Raw genomic sequence first — 9,458 nt, 5'->3', positions numbered from 1 at the left:
ATTTTTCAAAATACCCTCGTACATACTAGTGGTAGTACCCGGCTTTGCTCTTATAAGGCGTCGAAGAACAGACACACCTTCTTCAAATACTATAGAGGATAACCCCAAAAGAAATCTCTGTTTTATATGAACACACTCACACTTAGTTAATCCACACTTGTAATAGATGTTCTCTCGTCAAGAATGAAATAATATCAATAATCATAAGCCAGGGAGCACCTTAGTATCAAAAACACTCACTCACTGGGATTTACTTACACACACTCGTTCTTGTTAAATCTGATCTAAAGTGGCATTCACTTTGGTTGTATTTTATATAATGTACTTCTTTTAATATGAGTGTTAGTTCCACAGGCTCATTCTAAAAAATGAGTTCTCAACTCATTTTTTTTCTTCAATCAAGTATCTGACAAGATCCAAAGGAACACTCAAAAATGATTTTACAAGTAGCATATATTCAGACAAATAAACAAAATTGTTTTATTAATATACATAGATATTAACAGTCAAATCCGGATAAAGGAAACTTTTATTTTTCCGATTGAAAGATGAATATATCCGGATTTATCATATATCCAAAGGATATTACAAAACTATAAAATTTAGATATTTAAATAAAGAAGAATAATTTTAAAATTCCCCATTTCGAGGCAACCTGTGTTTGATTAGATATTGTTTTTTAAAGATCGTCTATGATTTTTAGCTTATTTTTCAGAGAAATTGTTTTTCGGGGGGTTTTTTATGATGTGTATCCCAATTGATAGATAAGCAGTGTCAAATGAATTTATAAATAAAATTACAGAACAAAAAATATTTGGCGCCTGCTTACGATTTGTACCTATAAAAAGTAAAAGCCCTCAAGGGTATCCTTCAATTTCATTAATTCCTATGAAGTTGATAGCAAACTTTATGCGGATATTTTACTTCGTGTTTTTTCGATGCAAAGTATTGTATGTATTGAAAAAATTGTACTTGAGAGAATATGTACTATAAGCGTATTTTCCTATATCCAAATGTGATTGTATTTATATTGATCGTTGAATAGATATTAAATGAAGAACCACTCTGTATAAGATAAGAGTATAAATTGCACATTCTGTAGCGAGAAGATAGAAATCTGATAGAATTTATCCTTTGGTAGAAATGCAGGGGCGTCTGTAGGAGTATATAATTTATTTTTTTTGGGAGGGGGCATGGTTTTCACAAAAAAAAATTGAAAAATTTTTGAAAAAATTTGAAATATTTAATTTTATGAAAAAAAATTCAAATTCCTAAGTTATTATGAAAAAAAATTAAAAACTGAAACTTAAAATCTTCAATTTTTTGTAAAAATAATTCAAAATTCTACAACTTTTCCAACAAAAGTAAATTTTTTTGAAAAAAAATTCAAATATTAAATTCTTTGGAAAAAAAATGTTAAAAATCCATAGCTATTCACAAAAAATAATTTCTTTTGAACAAAAAAAATCTAATATTAACATTTTTTTTTTGCTCGGCTGCATAATTTGTCCGAATGACTTTTTTAGGAAACAAATCCTTCCAAAAAAAATGTTGACCCCTATATTCGCATAAAACATTTTATACTGACAAAAAAAAAATAACAAAAATTCTTTGATTTAAGGGGCTAAAATCCCTACGAGCCGACCCCGTGCCGACGTTGATGGAATGTGTTTTCAAAAAATAAGACAACCAGTAACGACCTCAAAAACTGATGAGATAGTGGCCAATGATCTGAATCTTCGAATGGATCTTAAGGTAGAGGCCAGCATCAGCAAATTACATTAAATAATTAATTATTACAGATGCAAAAGAACGCACCCATTCTAATAAATTTGGAATATGTAATCGTTTAAGAACTAAAAGTTTTGGCAAATTTCTCCGACTATATTCGTTAATATGGACTTTTAAATATTTTCTTAAAAAATGAAAAAATAAATATTTTTTGTGTCATTTCGTCTTGCATTTTCTTATTATTTGTTACCCATGCTAGATATGTTTAGTGATTATATTTTATCTTGTGAAATTTTTGGTTTTTGTCATCATTAAGATTAGAGATATGCCTAATAGTAAAAATCACTCGATTAAAGTTATTACAATTTATGCATTGCAAATGATACAATGCCCGGATGTCCATGTCCACAATTTTTTGGGTCTCAATACATGGACCGATTTTCTCGTCCATCCTGATACTGTGTGGTCCAAATTTCTGAGCTAGCCCTCCCTCATTCAAAATACAAATAATCCTCTAGACGCCATAGTACCACGTGGTTCATTGTACACTAAACACTTACTAATTGAATAATTAATGAAGGTTGAGTGATTGAAATTAATTCATATTTCGATATATTAAAGCATAAACTATTAGTTACAATACATAACAAACCTGAGCTCTCTAGCTTACGTACAATTTGAGAAAATAACGCTTGAACGAGATCGACAAATTTCCATTCACACATTCCAACCAGTTGGCCGTCTTCAGGACCCCCATTTAAGCTGTCAGCAAGTCCGAAAGTTGGAAAGGGAGAGGGGATTTGTTAAAAAGGCAAAAATGGACCTAGAGGAGTTAAAGAAAAAGTCCAGGCCAATCCTCTCAAGCCCACAAGGCCCTACGCAAGAGATCTAGGGGCTTCACACTAGACTGACCAAAGAGCTATCAAAAAAGTGTGTATACAAAACCTTGTGAGGTTGGAGAAGCCATGCTAGAGAACTACATCTGCAGCGGGTGCCAGGCCTTCTGCAGCCACCTAGAACCCATCATTGCCACTAAGGCGGCTAATGATTAAGAGAGCTGATACGCACATCTATTTAAAGTATTAATTTTGTTGAAATTCAATTGTTTATAAATAAATTATATTTTGTTTTGCAAAGTATTCAGATATTAATGTACCACTCGGTATATTCATCGATAATAACTTTTTTCCCTTACGAGTTGGATTGGATTACGGAATTCACCTTGGCCTCTAAAAAAAACTTATAATTAATGATAATGATTAAAATGAAAGTTAATATTATACAGGATGTCAAGATGAAATCGGCGCATTTTTCAAAAAAATTTAAATTGTCACTGAGGTCCCATTTTTCGAATGGTTTAACGAGAAAATTCGCTTGAATTGTACATATAAATGTTGAGAAAGAGCTAATTTGATGGATCCGTCTTCATGATCAATCACAGCCCGGATCCCGGTCCTTGAAGAGCAGCAGGCATTGTAGTTCCTGGACATGTTGGTAATATGTCATGACATGTTCGATTTATTTCAGATTTAATGTAGCCCTAGACAAAATAATCAATCGGATTAAGATCCGGACAGATGGGAGGCATTTTTCCTTCCCAATGAAGTCATGCACACAAAAACACTTCAGCCCCCTGTCTGAGACATGAAAATCTGTTGAGACATCACAGCACAACGCCCTTCCTCCTCTGCAAATTCAATCTTCTTTATATCAGGAGCAGCTAATGCCAAACTTCACTAGTTTTTTTGATACAACAACGTTTCGGCCTACATCAAAAGAGACGCCATACGACAGCTGCATCATAACAAAATCGAAAAGGCAAGAGGCAAACCCTAAAAGACCTGATATATGGGTAAGACTAGCGTATTTACGTAGACGTAGATTTTACAATATAATCTATTATTTACTCTCGAGATCCCTTTGTTTTTCCAAAAAATGTGAAACGCATACCTATCTACCTAAGATCTGGATTATAATTAGATTTAAAATCACGTATTTTACGTGAAAAATGAACTCATTATAATTTGTTAGATAGATACTATTTAATTTTGACGTATATGTATACTTCTTTTTAAAGAATGAATCCCACAAAGCCTTCCATATTTGTATGTAAATCCAATTGTAAGATTAATTGAACTTTTTTTTATATCTCTTTTAAAAAAAAGTAGTTTTTGAATATTGTATTTACAACAGAAATACATGGATCATTATGGGAGACTATAAATAAATTTTAACATCATTCTCATGTCTAATATTTTTACACCTAGGCACTGTCTAGTAAAGAAATTAGGGGACACAATTATTCAAAAAAATTTGAATTTTTTTTTTTCAAATATTTGATTTTTTTTTTTTTTATTTTTAAAAGTTTATAGATATTACCAATAAATTAAATTTTTCCGACAAAAAAATGCAAAAATTAAATTTAAAAATTAAACTTTTACGAAAATCATTTCAAAAATCCATTGTTATTCACACAAAATTTAATTTTCTGTACAAAAAAATTCCAAACATTTAATTTTTGGAAAAAATTACATATATTTAATTTTTTGCTCTCCTGCATAATTTGCCCACATGATCTTTTTTAAGAAAATAAATCTTCCAACAAAAAAATTACAAGTATTTTTGCGTAAAATTTTTTTATCCAGTTCCAAAAGAAATTCTAGTATAAACAATTTTTTTTTTTTTTTTTTATTGGGGGGGGGCTACAGCAGACGCCCAATTCCTTTCTTTTTACCCGTTCCTTCTTTTTTTTTTATCAGTCCAATCTTTTTGCCATTCAAGAAGTTATTGGTCCTAGCTTCCTCTTTTTAATTTTCTTCACTCCTACCTAAGATTAAAGAAACTAAAAACAAGGAAAATAATGAATGATTGCTTCCGAAAAGAAACTGAAAAAGCCCCAAAATCAGTTGATAGTTTGGCAATTCTGACCCACTTCTTCCATACTATGGAATGAATACTATTCATTAATTGTTGGAAATTGTTCACTGATGAGCAAGAACAAATTGCCATTTAACTAAACAACACTTTTTTAGTCTTATAACCACACAACAAATACTCAGTTACTATTTGTCATTTAAGCACTAGTGATTAATTTGGACTTATTTTTCTCTCTTCAATGATAACAGCCTGAGGAAATAAATAATCCCCTTTCAATTGAAATTTAAAAAAAGAGCGCATCTTTCATTTTCATATCAATTTCAACAGATAGTGTTACCAAATGAATACTTGTAGTTTGACATTACAAGTAAAAATTAATATCAATCTTGGAATGAAGTCCCTACTCCCTAGCAAATCCTCAATTAGTCAGAGTATGGTCGATCGCCAGTGATACAAATCCTCTTATTTTTTTAGCTCTCCCGGTTGTTTTTGTTTTCTTTCTTTTCCCTAGCATTTGTCATTATTATTTAATTCCTGAGTAGTGAAATCCTTTCCTAAATAGATTCAATTATATTCATAACCTGATTGAACATTGGTGTGTGCTCAAAAAAGTAAGCCTGAGGATTTGTTGTGGAGTTATAATTGTAAATCCTTCTCAAAAATTCAAAATCCATTCAGAGAAAAATAAATTTTTGTAAATAATTTTTTTTTTTTTATTCCACAAATTAAATTTGAAGAATAAATAAATTCAAAAATTCATAGGCATTCACAGAAAAATATAGTGGTTATATCTTCTTCTTCTACTTTAATAACTACACAATTCAACTCAAGGCTCCTTATTTTCCATTATTCCCTTTTGAGCCAAAATCTAACCTAAGGTAGACCTTTTCATCAACTTCCTCAAACAACATACTTACAGTTGAGCCCAAAACTATTTGTACCCTCACAGAAATGCTAATAAAACATAATTAGATGTACAAACTGGATCTACAAACTCATTTAGAATATCCATAGTCCATCAAAAACTACTCTGAACTTTTTAAAAAATAATAATTTATTCATTTTTCGGAGTAAATTCAGAAAATATCATTTTAGGCGTTTCATAAGTATTCATACAAAAAAGAGCAAAATGTCTTAATACTTTGTAACATGGCCTCTGGCTTTCTCCAAATATTGAATGCGGTTAATATAAGTCCTTACCCAATTCGAGGCAAACACTGGGATCGATTTTGGCCTAATCTTCATGACGTAATCTCCAAAGATCATCGATATTTGTTGAATGTATGTTCCACACTGTTTTTTTTATGTAGTCCATAGATTCTCAATAAGTTTAAGGTCAGTATTTTGGACTGGCCAGTCTATTACCCTAATCTAATGCGTATTGAGCCATTCTTGAACTTTATCGGATGTTTGCTTAGGATCATTGTCTTGCTGGAACCACCCATGTATTATGCATCTTTGCTGATTAGTTCAGATACATGTAAAGAGTATCTCGTCCTGCTCAAGGTGCCATCCATTTTTTGAAGTTCTCCAGTTTGATGGGCAGCAAAACAAGCAGAAATCACGATGCTTCCACACCTGTGCTTCACGGTTAGAATAAAAGTTAAGTTCACCAACTATGTGGTAATTGGCATACTACAGCATGGCCTTTATTTGCCAACTCTTGAGGAGTTGAGTATTTCTTGGCACACATACCCAGAGCCCATTCTTGTCCAAAACCCTTTGCATAAATAATTGTTCAACCAAAGTTCATGTTACTTTCAACCCCTGGTGAATGGATCTGAGAGTTGTTGTTGGATTTTTGGAAACTTCTCGGACTGCATATCTCACTTATGTTGAGCTCAGCTTGAACTTCCTACCATGTCGAAGAAGATTCTTGACATGGCCAATTCTTTTGAATTTGGTCATGATGGGAATGTCTTTGTTGCTGTCGCTTTGATTAGGTCAATTGACTACAAGCTGGCGGATGTCATCGCTGTACTCCTTGGTCATGTTGAGTGTTGAATAAGGCTGAAGCAAGAAATTTGGACATCACGCTTTTATACCTTAGAAGATAGTTGAAGGAAATTCTTGATCTCTCTCAAGTACTTTATAGAAGTCCCTTAATCTTTCCAGACTTCACCATTATAAAAAAACACAGGAAATGTGTTTGTAATTTTGACCTTTTTGAAGGTGTACGAATACTTTTGAAACGAACAAAAATTGTTTTCGAGTCATAAAAAATATTTTAAATAGGAAGTTGATATTTTTAGTCGATAAATAGTAATTACTATGAAAAACATTACTAATAGGAAAATTAAAAGCAATTGTTAAAGATTTCCGATATACCGGGCCGTACAGAATTATTTACCGATTTTTGTTCAGAACATATCGCGGACAATAATGACATTTCGAAACAATTATTCATACATTTTTAGAATAATAAAATAGTTTGTGATCAAATTTAATCAATGTAGCCACCATTTGACTCAATGACACTGGTCAGGCGACGTCTGAAGCTGCCACAGACTTGCTGGATGTAATCGGCGTCCATGGAGGCCCAGGCCTTGTTGAAAGCAGCCTTTAAGGCATTTATGTTCTTGTGTAGTTTTTTGCAGGCCTTGGGCTCCACGTGCGCCTAGATAGAGAAGTCTAGTGGGTTCAGATCTGGGCTCTGAGGGGCCAGTATTCCTTGGGCCAAAAGTTCATGTTGTCCTTGAGCCACTCTTGAAATTTCTTGGAAGCGTGGGCAGGTGCTCCATCTTGTTGAAAAACCCCAAGGAGAGTTGCCGACTATGGATTTGATCCACGGAAGGACCTTGGCTTCATGGCCTTCCCGTTGGAGGCCACAAGACCCAACATCATCACCGAAGCAGGGTGCTTTGTTGTTGCCACATAGCGGTGCTTATCTTGCACATCTCCAAAGCTCACAACACGGTCATTTTGCCTGTTGAAAACAGGATCGATCGTAAAAGTTTTCTCATCTGAAAAAATGATGATGCGTCCAGATGAGCTCTTGATATCATTCAAGATTTTCTGGCACGCTCAAGTCTGACTTCTCGCTGACTTTCAGTTAGCAGAGGGCGTTCAGTACGCCTCATGGACTTTCCTCCAGCCCTTTTCAATGCCCTTGAAACAGTTGATCTCGACGTTCCCATCTTTCTGGCCATGTCGGCAATGGACCTGTTGGGAGTCCTCTTGAACACTGCCTTTACTTGCCTTGTTGAGACAGTGGGCTTCCTGCCAGTCCCAGGGGAATGCTTTAGATCACCCCCAGCCTCCAAACGCTTGGAAACGTTGTAAATTGTCTTCAACGAGGCCCCAACCAGTTCCTTAATATTGTTATGAGGCACTCCCGCTCGGAGGAGGGCTGCAATTTCTATCCTCTTTGTTTCCTGATTGGACATGGTCTCACGTGTGGAAGTTGTTAGGCTCTCACAGGAAGGATTTTTGTTTATTTTAACAGTAAAAATACGAAACAATCAGATTGGTTGCCACAAAACCTCTTAAAAAGTATATTTACATCATCGGTAAATAATTTTGCACGGCCCGGTATATATGACAAATATTGGAAAGGTACGAATACGTTTGGACGGCTCAATTTTATGTATGTGCCATATGTTGTTTGACCATATGCTTACTTTAGGTACATACTCCTCAGACCATTGAACAGCCATTGATATTATTACAATTATTATTGTTTTTATCACGATTTTATAACCTACTTAAGATTTAGACACATCATATAAACTAATTCAAAAATCATGAGAATGATATTTTTTCAGACATAATTGCCAAATCATTTTACCTTTGAATTCATAATTATTAGTTATGTAGAAGTATTATTAATAAAACGTTAAAGTCTATTTAACTCTATTTCCTTTTAAATCGCATATATATTATCATTTATAATAGAGCGTCAACATAAAAACAATTTTGAACAAAAATCCCAATATTTTTTTTACTTCATATTAAAGGTGGATTTGGTCTAGGCACGAGCCCGAAATCCCTCCATCCAAACCTCATTTTTCCAAACCGAAAAGCCCGTTGCCCGAACCTTTCAGTCCAAAATGTATTTCTAATGAAAAAAATTATTTAAAAACTAATCGATGGTGTCATGTTCGATAAGACACATTATGAAAAATAAGCTGACGATTACGTTATTGATTATTTGTAAGTTTTACTCTTACAAATTAGAAAAGATGAATATTTTGGCTATTTAAACTCCTCTTGACACAAGTCTTAAAGACAGATATTCAAGGAGAAAGTGATCAAACGAAGAGCTGTGGAACAATTAATTTCATAATTTATCAAACTATATGAAAATCTTCGATTTTGTGGAGTTAATTTGACGGAGAAATTAACTCCACTGAAAGAAGGAAATTTCAAAACTCTCTTATTCAGGAATTGATACCAAAAATTATTTCGACATTCCGCTACAGCCTAAAACTTCAAATCCTCTGCCTTGGTGGCTCTACGAAGGCCGAATAAGATTTGCTCTTATTTTTCGTCTGTTCCATCAGAGAGGGTGTTCTCCACTGCATCGTATTTGCATGATTGATTTCGTACCAACAAACATTGAACACCTAAAATGTCTAATCAACCAACCTTGCAAGATTGAAAAGTCAAAAAACACATTAAAATAAGTTTATCAAGATGTAAAGGTCCAAAATTAATGCCTTTCTATTAAATTAAAAGTGGGGTATTTGATTTCATGCATTAGTTATTACATGCTTATGTTTTAAATATATTTAGGTCTCAGGAGTATATACCAGTCCGTGCAAAATAATAGAGACTATTTAGGGACAAATAATAAAACAGATATATACATTTTAAAGACATTTTTTCTTTATTCTAATATAACAAAAGGA

Source organism: Lepeophtheirus salmonis, chromosome 8 (genome assembly GCF_016086655.4).
Source record: "Lepeophtheirus salmonis chromosome 8, UVic_Lsal_1.4, whole genome shotgun sequence".
NCBI classification, from domain to species: Eukaryota; Metazoa; Arthropoda; class Copepoda; order Siphonostomatoida; family Caligidae; genus Lepeophtheirus; species Lepeophtheirus salmonis.
The sequence above is the reverse complement of the archived record's forward strand: the minus strand, read 5'-3'. Positions refer to the sequence as shown.